Source organism: Sturnira hondurensis, unplaced genomic scaffold, assembly GCF_014824575.4.
Source record: "Sturnira hondurensis isolate 20B ecotype Veracruz unplaced genomic scaffold, ASM1482457v3 Scaffold0015793, whole genome shotgun sequence".
Lineage (NCBI taxonomy): Eukaryota > Metazoa > Chordata > Mammalia > Chiroptera > Phyllostomidae > Sturnira > Sturnira hondurensis.
The window spans coordinates 6268735-6280315 of NW_028088424.1; the positions used below are offsets into that span (position 1 = coordinate 6268735).

At 46.1% G+C, this 11581-nt stretch overlaps 1 pseudogene; it reads left to right on the forward strand.

Annotated features, from left to right (window-relative positions):
• The first annotated feature begins 7407 nt into the window (after nucleotides 1-7407).
• Nucleotides 7408-9972, forward strand: LOC119000587 (polypeptide N-acetylgalactosaminyltransferase 11-like; annotated as a pseudogene).
• Nucleotides 9973-11581: the final 1609 nt, after the last annotated feature.

Sequence of the window (11581 nt, forward strand, 5' to 3'; positions counted from 1 at the left end):
AGGGTTAACAGTGAGGAGGTGGAAGAGGAGAATGGTAGGAAAAGGCACAGGAAATAAAAATCATAATAGATAGTCATAAAATAGACAGGGGGAGGTTAAGAATAGTACAGGAAATGGAGAAGCCAAATAACTTATATGTGGAACCCAGGGGCATGAACTAAGGGAAAGGGGAATACTGGAGGGTGCAGGGGAGCAGGAATGAGGGGGATAAAAGGAAGGGAAAAAATAGGACATCTGTATTAGCATAATCAATAAAATATAATTTTAAAGAAAAGAATTGTTCATCCATCCCAACCCCATATTCCTGACTCAGCATGCCCTGACCCCACCTGTCCCAGCCTGTGTGTGCTGGGCTCATTCATGCCCCACCCCACACACACACCTTTTGAAGTTTCAGCCTAACCCACTTGCTTGCAGTAAATTTCTCCAACATATTCTATCATAAAATGAGATTTATAATCCCTCCTGGAGTTTCCTTGAGATGGTATTTTTCAGTTTGTAAATAGCATCCACCATACAGTATGTGTGGCCCTACCCTTTCTACTCTCTGTATTTCCCCTCCATCTAGCTCCCCTCCTAATGCCCATGGCCTTCAGTCTCTCCCCTGGATGGTCTGTCTTCCTTGTGTCAGACTGAGTTGAATCCTCCTAGAAAAGTTCTTGGTCAGACTTCTGCCACCACCCTCATCTCTCTCCACTCCCATTTGGGGAGAAGTCTTTTAAGAAGGGGTGTCAAGGGTTACACTGGCTTCCATGCAGGGAATGGCATGTCACAAAACTTGCTCCAGGGCAGCTGGAGCCTCCTCGTCCCCAGGAGAGAAAAGACCTGCAATGGCCTGCCATCACCACCCCCCACAACCTTCTAAGTGAGCTCCCTTCTAGCCAGGCACTGGCTTTCTCAGCCTCCCCCCTCTGTCTTGGCTGTTGTCTGCCATTGCCATGGTCTCTTTCACCCAAGACAACCCCTAACTGGTCCAACCTCAGGCCTTGACAACCTCAGATCTCCCCCAGCATCTGGCCTCATCCCTTGCTCTCCCCCTCTCCTCCTCCTGCCCCTCCCTCTCATGCAAAACTCCAGTCTTGCTTCTAATGCAGAAATGGAATTACCTGCAAAGATTTGAAAGGACAAACTGTGAACAGCCAAATGGCACTAGGCTCTCCTGTCTTTGCCTTTGATAGATTCCTTGCCTGATCCAGTAGTCTTTCAATTAGGTGAATTAAACTGCAACAGAGAGCTCTGGGAGAAAGAGAGGAGCTGCTTGGGGAGGCAGGAAATTCTGCCTGAATAAGCCTGTGGCTCCAAAGGAGGCCCCCTCCCCCGGAGGCAGACAGCTTCCTTCAGTGTCAGTGCCTTATTATCCCCACCACTTTACAGCTTGAAATGTATTTTTCATTCTCTATATCTCATTTGCTCTTAACAGAACACTACAAAGTAGTTATCACTATCCCTATTTTATTAATAATAAAACTGAGGCTTAGAGAGTAAATGATCCAATGTCCCACAGCAGAGCCTTGGCTTGATCCTGGCATTCAGAGTGTTCCCCATGGCTCTCTGCCCTCTCCAGGCTACCAGCTGCCCCATCACACTGAACACAAAAGTCCCCAGGACCTGGAAGAGCAGAGAACACAGCACCATGCATGACTGAGAGTGTGGGCAGGTAACTCTATAAGACTTGAGAAATACACCACATCTGTTCTGTAGAATCTGAAGGCAACAAGACCCTAGACTCCACAGAGAGGGTTTCTTTGGTTTTCCAGGCTCCAGTACTAGGATGAGGTCATAGCTAGCTAAAGGATGCTACATGAGTTACAAGGTGCAGTAGGTGATGTGGGCATGAAGGAGGGTTTTTCAGAGGGCTCCACCTAGGTCTTTTCCAGTGAGACTTCCACACAGAAAATGGTACCTTGGGAGCAGATGGCTAGGAAAGATGAGATAGAAATGCTGACTCTTGTTCCCTTCATCATGTTCCCCCTCTCTACCTTCCATGTTCTAGCACTGGTGCCTCTTGGGAGTAAGGGGTAGTCCAAAAGGTGTAACAATTTCCTGCACTGGCACCCCAGAGATTGGGTCAGAGTGGCTCATAAAATGGGACTGACTCTTGTTATAACTCACCTCCACCACCATTCTAACTAGCAGGACAGTGGGCTGTCGCAATGCCTGCTTAACCTCTCCAACAGTGGCCCCCTCCTCCAGATTCCTGCCTCCATGGCATCTCCTCCAGCCTTTTGTGTTGGTTTCTCCATGAGGGACACAAAGTGAAAACATGTTCCTGGGTCCTTGATCCAGAGAAAGGAATTGCAGAATCACACATGAGCCCAGATTTAGGTCCTGGCACCTTAAAATCAGAATGCTATAAGTCTCAAACTGAAATCAATCTGAAAGAGTAGCCAACCAACCTCTTCACATTACCGATGTGGAAATGGAGGCTCAGAGCCAGAGGGTGACTTGCCAGGGTCAAATAGTGAAATCATTAAACATCTAAGAACAGGACCCAGGTCTCCTAACACCCACTCCTGAACCCTTCCCACAACACCTTATCTCGGGTCAAACTGCTGAGTTCTGGGAGGAGTGACTTGGCCAAAGCCTGAGAGAGACTCCAGAAGATAAAGAAATCTTCCAAGTATAGGACTTATTTAGTTAAGATCTTTTAAGTACTCCTTATTATATATAAAATATCTTCCAAAATTGCAAGGACACTTTATACTGAAATTTATCATTAATTATTAAGCATCTATTGTATGCAGAGTACTATAGTAGGTATTGTGGGACACAGGAGTATAGAAAAAAATGCATTATCCAATCGTCCCAAAGCTTACTCTCTAGATGCACATTTATTCATTCCACAAACATTTGTTGAGATCCCACTAGGAATGATGAGATGCTCAATAGACACAAGATCCACATCTTCTAGGAGCTTCCATTCTAGTGGACAAGCAGATTTATTAAGCATTTACGACATGCTAGAAACTCTTCCAAGTGTTTTACCTGTACTATCTTGTGTCGTTTGCACAGGAGGTCTGTGAATGCTCATTTAATGGATAAGGAAACTCAGGTCCAGAAAGTTAAGAAACATACCCAAGTTCAGTTATCACTTAGTCAAGCTGAGATTTGAACCCAGGCAGTTTAACTTCAAAGGCTGTGTACTATTACTTGCTTTATTGCTGCCTTATGTTAGTGAAAAAGATCCAAAACACATATTTCCTCCCAGGCATGGCCATGCAAACTGCCTGCCCCCTAAGCTGACGGTCCACATGCACCTTCATCCCTGGGGCCCTGATGAACAGTGTCACTATAATTTATAGGCCTATGGTATTCAAATTTGAATTCAGCTCTCTGTGGTCCAGCTATACTTTATCCTGGTAATGATTTATTGTTTTAATTGAGACTTCACTTAGGTAGAACTCATTGCCTCAATCACAAAAGGTTCCAAACACCCAAAACTCAAGGCCAGATCGGCCCACACCAGCTCTCTCTCCCCTGGCTCCTCTGACTACAGTTGTAGAGTGACAGGAAGCCACAAGCAGTCCCCAGAGGGAGAGGCCGTCCCTTCTGAAAGACAAATTGCCTTGTATTCTGTGGAGACGGCTCTGATGTTCCGTGGCCTTTGGGTTAGTGAGTGAGAGCAGTGCCCAAATAGGTCAGAACTGTCAGCGGAGAGAACAGGGTGGTGAGCAAGCAAGGGACCCGGTGGGGAGAGGTGAACCCGTCACTGAAGAGGAGCAAGCCTCTGACAGCAGTTTAGCAGATCTAATGAGCAGCCCAGCTCCTCCATATCAACACTGACATCTCTGTTTGCCCAGGTGGCAGCACCTGTCTGTCTGCCAGCTCAGGTTCTGCGTCCACTACCTTCCTGCAGCTAGTGCTGAACAAGTGAGTGGCTGCGTGACGGTAAGAGAGACAGCCCCACCTCAGGAGGGGACTTTTGCACAGTTGCACGGACCCCAGATTTGGCAGAGGCCAGAGATACGGAGTGGGGGTGGGGGTCAGTCACCTTAGTAAGCCAACAGTTACCAAGCACCTACTATGTGTCTGTCCTGGGGCAGTCTATTTTGGGAATTTGAGAATGAGCAAGACTCAGTCCAACCCTGTAAGGGTTGTATACAGTCAGTGTAAAGTCAGTATAGGAGTAATATCAGGTAGACCGCAATAGCTACAGGTAATTTACTATGAGAGTAACAAAGGAGAGAGTCCTCACTCCTAGCTCAGAGGCACTGGGAAGACTTCCTGGAGCAAGCAAGTTTTAGACAAGCCTGGAATGATGGGTAGGAGTTTGACAGGAAGGAGAACCATTGAAGCCACAGATGAGAGGCAAAAAACTATGAGGTAGCTGGGGATTCAGAAAATCAACCTGACTAAGCCTTAGAACAAAGGTGGTATAATAGAACTAAAAACGTGAGTTGAGATCCAGCAATGAAAGATCTTGGATGCCAGAAGAAACAATCTGTCTTTATTTAGAAAAATAGGGGCCCCTTGAAGATATTTGATTTGGATACATTAAAAGCTCAAAAGTGGGGGAATAGCCAAAAGACTGCAGGAGGTATATTGAAGAACAACCCCAGTGGACTTCACTACTCCTGAGGCAAAAAACAGTGAAGAAAAAGAAGTATATCAGTTACGGTTGGATGTGGCTGAATGCAACAGAAACCCAAAATTAAGTGTTTTTACCTAAAAGAAGCCTGGAGGAAGCCAGTCCAGGTTGATAGGGCAGCTCCAGACGTACCAGAGAACCAGGCTTTTTCTCTTTCTGTTCTAGCATCCTAGCATATAGTTTCCATTCCCAGGGTCACTTTGTGGATTAAAAGAGCTGCTGAGGCTTCTTCCTTCATGTCTACATTTTAGGCACCAACAGGAAGGAAGGAAGAGAAGGCAAAAATCTCCCTCTGAGTCAGCTCCCTCTAAGGAACCCTCACACTTTCTCTTATAACACTTCCTCTTACATGTCATTGACCAGAATCCAGGCACACAGCCAATACTAGGTGCAAAAAAAAAAAAAAAAAAAGTGGGAAATGGAGACTGTTGGATGGACTCACTGTGCCTGGAAACATTTAGGAGTTGTCACTAGGAAGAAAGCAGGGATGGTCATTGGAGGGCATCCAGAGTCTTTGGCCCAGGAAATCAGAGATACCTCTGGACTGTGAGTGCAGGGCCTAGGGGAGCATGAATCCAGGAGCAAAAATAGGGGAGTCCAAAGAAAAAAGAGATTTGTGGGTGAAGAGGAAGCCTGGTTCTGATGCCAGGAAAAAGACATTTGCTGTTGGGGTCCCTGATCTACTAGCAGCCAGGAACTCCTACTGGCCTCCGCACCTTTCTCAAGGGTCAAGCCTTGGGCATAACCCTCCGTTTCAGAGGGTGAGTAGAGATGAGAGGATGGGAACAAAGACTTAGCAGACTAGAATCCCTTGACCAGGGCTGAGAGAGGAAGAGCATAGGCTCTGCCTCACCACATGAGAAGGGGTGGGGGCACAGGCTAATACCATACATCAAGAGCCACCTGGCAGCAGGAGGAAACCAGGAAAGGAAACTGTGGGGCCAGAGTCACAGATGAATGGAAGGCTATTCCAGGAAGCTTTTCCTAGAGGGAACTGCAACCCAGCTTGCTCCCCTACCTAACAAGGAACCCACAGAGCAGACTGAGCAAATTCCCTGTCCCAAGTAGGCCTTCTCTCACTTGGCTTCTGGTCTTGATCACACCCCATACACCATCCCTCTGGGGACAGCGGGAGACACAGGGAAAGAGAGGTCTGAGTACCTGTTTCCCATCTGCTCTGCCCTCCTTCATTCCACCAAAAGATGTGGGGCCCACAGGTTGAAAGCTTTCCAGTGAGGGTGTGTTCCTTGTGTACAAATGAGAGTAATGAACATCTCCCATTCTTCAGTTCTCATTCGGATCAGCGATTTCTTTTTCCGAATGTGCTCTCATCTCTCACCTCAGCAGTTTGTCTTACAACATAAACTTTAGAATTTTCTAAAATGTCTAACATAGGGATGGAAAACAGATTTCATTTTAGCAGCTAGTACCAATTAATTGTCAGTGGCTATTGGAATGTTGTTAAGAAGGATTCCAAGGACTCTTCTTAACTCCGTGAAAAAAAGTGCTGTAATCAAATTTGTTGCCTGCCATGGGAAAGAAGCAGGGAAGGGTAGTGGAACAAATGCCAACTAAGTGCCACCCCTGATTTGGCATGTAATAGGTATCTAATAAGTGTTTACTAAATGAATGCATGAGGTCCAGGAGCCATTCAAAGGAACTGCGGTCCTTTCTCTCTGTAACTAGCCCCTCCCACCTACATTTGAGATCACCAGGGAGTGTTCTGTTCCAAACCACAGACGGGTGTCTAGTCAAAGTGATCTCTAGAAGGATTTGGGGGGAATATGAAGAGCAGGATTCTTGGTAGAATATTTATCTCTCTGAGACATTTTCTTCCTGCAACCAAGTGTTCTGATCCCTTGGCTCAGAATTCCATGCCAGGCTGAGGGAGAACCTGAGGCCAGTAAGGGTCTCTGTTCCCTAAAACTTTATGTGTCGTCAGGCTGCTCTCAGGTGCCCAAATCTTCAGGGTTCCTCAAGAAACCCCACCTAGGCAGGACAACTCTTGTGCCCAGATCCAGCCTGGAAGTCCTATTAAAGGGCGTTAGTTTTTCCCCAGCTCTGCCTCAGCTTGATGGAGTTTCTCAAGGCCCTAACTAGCCGCCCCCCCCCGCGCCCCTCCCCCGCCCCCGCCCCCCATCCTCCACCCCGCAGTCTGGCGCACCCTGTTAAATCCCTAGCCCGCCGACCTTAGTCAGCTAACCAGAAAGGGTCTTAAAGAGCAAGATCACCCACTGGAGGGAGCCCAGTGATTGTGTTTACTCCCCAACCTGGCCCTGTTTAATGGTCTGTGTGCATCATTAATCTTCCACAGTCCGAACCTCAGCTGCTTCTACTTTTTAATGAACTGACACTTGGGGGAGCTCTCGCGGAGCTCAGGCTGCTGCGTGGGCATTGGGCGAGCGCCCCAGGGCCTGAGCGAGCTGCAGCTGTCACCTCGCCTGGCTCAGCGTTTGCGACCAGCTCCCCGCCCTCCCCACCCCCGCCCCGGCCCATGCCCCTGCCCCTGCCCTGGCAGTATGACTAGTTCGGACATGGCCTTGGTGTCAAGGAAAATGCCACAACCCGAGTCCCAGAAGGTCGGGATCCTGCGTTGAGATCCACTAGAGGATCCTTCAGGGATGGTCACCTTCACCTTGAGGACCTAATGAGGCGCCTGGAGGTAAAGCCCACAGAAATGTGTCCTTTGCGCAAGACTGCACCCCTGGAGTTTCTAACTCTCCTGTCAGTTCACACCCAGCCTCAAGCATGAGTTTATGGCTCCAGCAGCTTTTGCTCCAGGAAATTGAAAATGGCCTTTCAGCTATGCTAGGTCTATAATGGGAAGCGTCACAGTTCGATATTTCTGTTATGGATGTCTTTTTACATCTCAGTGACCTAGACAACTTTGTATTTTGTTTATTTCAACTTCAGTGAAGTGACTCAGCCACTCCTGGGACCACAGACATTTCTCAAAACTTCTACCCCTGTTTCACTCAAGGTCCAAGTCAAGTTTTAGAATTATGGTTCAAAGCAAATAAAACTGATGATGTGGTAGATAGTCATATTGAAGATGCAGAAAAAGGCAACGTGAAATTCTCATCTGAATTGGGTATGACTTTCAGTGAACATGATCGGGAGTTGAGAGACTTAGTGCATTGGAAGCATGCCTTCAAAATGCTTCTTAGCTACCGCTTGGGCTACAGAGAGATGTGCCAGACACCAGGAATGCAGCATAAAATATAAGACATAGCAGATGGATCTGGACTGTGCACAGCACTCTAGACCACACACCATTGCAGTTTCCCCATGAAATCATCCTCATGGATGATGGCAGTGACTTTAATGATTTGAAAGGAGAACTAGATGAATTTGTCCAAAAACACCTCCCTGGAAAAAATTAAAATAATAAGAAACACAAAGTGTGAGGGATTAATTTGAGGAAGAATTATTACAACAGCCCATGCAACAGAAGCCCTGATGTTTCTGGACAGCCGCCATGAAATGAATGTGATGTGGCTGCAGCCCTTACTGGGCAAACAAGCAGAAGGTCATGTGTTCAGTGATCACCTCGTCAGTGCAAACAACCTGGCCTACAGCTCCTTCCCTGTGGAGCATGGAAAGTTCACCTAGGGGTTGCACTTCAAATGGGATCTTGTTCCCCTTTCTGAGCTCAGAGAACCGGAAGGAACTTTACCAAACCTAACCAGTAGGGGAGGGTCCTACTGCTCACTGCCTACCAGGAAAATCTCCAAAGAGAGTTTTGTGGAAAAGAAAGGAATCTTATTTAATGGCAAGCTTCTGCCTAAAATATCTGAATAACAAAAGAGAAGAGGAAAATGAAGTATGACATCAAAAATAGCTATTCAAATATTTGTCATTATGACTACTACACAGGTTCAAGAACTGGAAATAACCCCAAAACAAAAATCTATTCACAGTGGTGTTATCACCAAGGTCTTTGGAAATAATGCCACGTTTCTGCCTCAAAGCCCTTTTACTCTGAGACACCCAGAGAAAAATCACCCTGTCACCCTCTGCCAACTCAGTTCAAGGTTGTGCCAGGAACCTCTTCTCCCACCACAAAGTATCATAAACGTAGGTGGCTTAGCTGATCTGCAGTTGCTGTCCAGCTTCAGGCATCTGTCAGAATCTGTGCCCCAAGCCTCTGCTCACAGACCCACACTGGCCACCACTGGCAGGCCTGCTGGTGATGCCTTCTACCTGGGAAGGGGAAGAATGAACTGCCTTTCACTTCCCAGCAAGCTCTATTTCAAAAGTCCTCTCCCAGAATCCCATGCATGTGGAAAGCCCATGGAAGCATCCAGTCTTCCAACCAATGAGGGCCAGTGTTAGCCATGTTTGTTTGCCTTCTCCCCTCTTCCGGCTGCCATATTCAGCAAGAGGGCAAAGTCTCCAGTCAGCAGCTCAAACCACTACTTTATTTCAGGGGGGTGCCCCTCCATTACAGAACTAATGCTCCAATAAAGTCACCTACAGTGGCTGGAGGATTGTTTGCCATGAACAGAAACTATTTCAATGAACTTGAACAGTATGTCAGTGGCATGGGTATCTGGGGAGGAGAAAACTTAGAAATATCATTTTGCAGAAGTATATGCAGAGAATATGCCAAGTCTAAATCATCCCTTGCTCTAGGGTTGGACACCTTTTCCAAAAAAGGTCACCATATAGTTCTCCTGAAGGCCAGAACACCATGACACACAACTGCCCAAGGCTAGCACACATTTGGTTAGATGAATATAAGGAGCAGTATTTTTCCTTAAGACCAAATCTGAGGCAAGAAACTATGGAAATATCAGTGAGCATATTGAATTGATGGAGAAGTTGGGTTGTAAATCATTTAAATGGTATTTGGATAACATTTACCCAGAAATGCAGATATCTGGGCCCACTGCCAAACTCCAAGAACCCATTTTTATCAACAAAAGGCCAAAATATCCCAAAGACCTTCAGTGTGGAAGGCCCTGTCACCTCCAGATCAGCAAATGTCTGTTGGCCCAGGGCTGCCCAAGTCAGAAGGGAGGCCTAGTAGTGTTCAAGGCAAATGTCTACAGTTAACAAATCAGATCTAGATTTACAATGAGGAGTATGAATTGATTTTAAGTAATCTCCTTTGCCTGGATGTATCAGAAACTCAATCATCAGACCCACCATGACTCATGAAGTACCATGGGTCAAGAGGATCCTAGCAATGGACTTTTGGGAAGAATATTTGGCTGTACCACGTGTCAGTAGGATAGTACCTGAGAATGATTGATCCATTAAGTCACAAAGGCTCTGTTGCTACAGCAATCTCTGATGGCTTCTCCTCTCAGCAGTGGCATTTGGAAGGCTAAGGTGGACCCCATGGAATAGTAATTTGTCATGCTTGTCCTCCTATGGGGATGCCTGGGAAGATTAGCAGAGGTGGGACAGCAGATACACCATCTATGCTGGAGCACCAAGTGAGCATCAGGAAGTGAAGAAGTATGTTTCACCAAGACACTAAGGTCATTTTTAGGCTACTGTTAAGGAATTTCTTGCTTATGGTAGGAAATCATAATACAGTTTTAATATAAAGAGTCAGGTTTATACAGAAAGACAAAATCCAGGAAATTGCTAGGTCTATTCAAGTTAGTTTATGCTTTTTTAAAAATCCTCTTTAATAATGGAATGGTGTTTATCTGATTGAGAACTTGTCATGATTCCCTCTCTTAGAAGACTTCATAGCAGACAGTTAATTTTAAACAAACTGAATCCCAATTACTTTTAACTTCAGAAGGTATCATTTATAAGATCATATTTAAGAGGCAGTTAACTATTATAAATTATTTTGATGAATTATGGCACTACCTACACTTAAAATAAAGGATCCTTTTAATTATTTACCTTAAGAAAATGAACTGCCACTTGTCACACTCAATAAAATCAGCACTTTTGTGAGAATTTCACTGACAATGGACAGACAGGGGAAGGTAAGAGGCAATGGGAGCAGGTGACAGGGATAAACCAAGGGCAAAACCAGGGTGGGAGGGCTGAACAAGGAGACTGTGATAGAGTTATTCCCACATGTTGGGGAATAGCATCAGATCTGCATAGGCAAATGAATCAAGGCACACGTGACCCTCTGGGCAGCTTTGGCCCCCAAGCAAGGCACAAATAACCACATAAGACCAGAGTGCCGGCAATTCCTACACTGCACCATGTCAGGCAGGGTTTGATCTGAGCCAACCTGCTTTACACAATTACTTTCCTGATCATGAAAGGCACAGGCAGCTTGGGGACAGTTTACCAGACTGGGAATTCTTTGGATACCAGGCTATTGTATTACCTCCTGATTATTTGACTTGGCAGTCAACCCACTCTGAGCTGCAAATCAACAGCAGGAAGAGTGAGTGTAGAAGCTGGAGCTTAAGAATGCACTTTTCAATCACATGTCACACCAAAGGTGTAATGAAGGTTCCATCCAGGGCTCTGGAGATGGTGAGGGATGGCGGCAGAGGGTGAAGGTGGGGGTCTCTGTTCTACTTGGAAATCTCAGGACTGGAGTGGGGTCATCTAGTTTGAGACTCAAAAAGAAAACTGATAGATAAAGACGTGAAGGAATTTGCCCAAGGTCACTATCTTAGTCCCTTCAGGCTGCATAACAAACTACCATAGAGTGGGTGGCTTATAAACAGAAATTTGTTTCTCACAGTTCGAGAGCTGGGAAGTCCAAGATCAACATGCCAGCAGATTCAGTGTCTGGTGAGGGCTCACTTTCTGGTTCATAGATGGCTGGGGGTTTTTCTCTCTCTCTGTCCTCACATGACAGAAGGGCAAGGGAGCTCTCTGGGGTCTCTTAAAATGGCACTTATCCAATTCCTAAGGCTCCACCCTCATGATCTAATCACCCTCAAAGTTCCCACCTCCAAATACTATCACATTGGGGATGATAATTTAATATACTGGACACATAATTTGGGGTGAGGGGGGACACAAACATCCAGCCTATGGTAGTCACAGCGGCTGTCA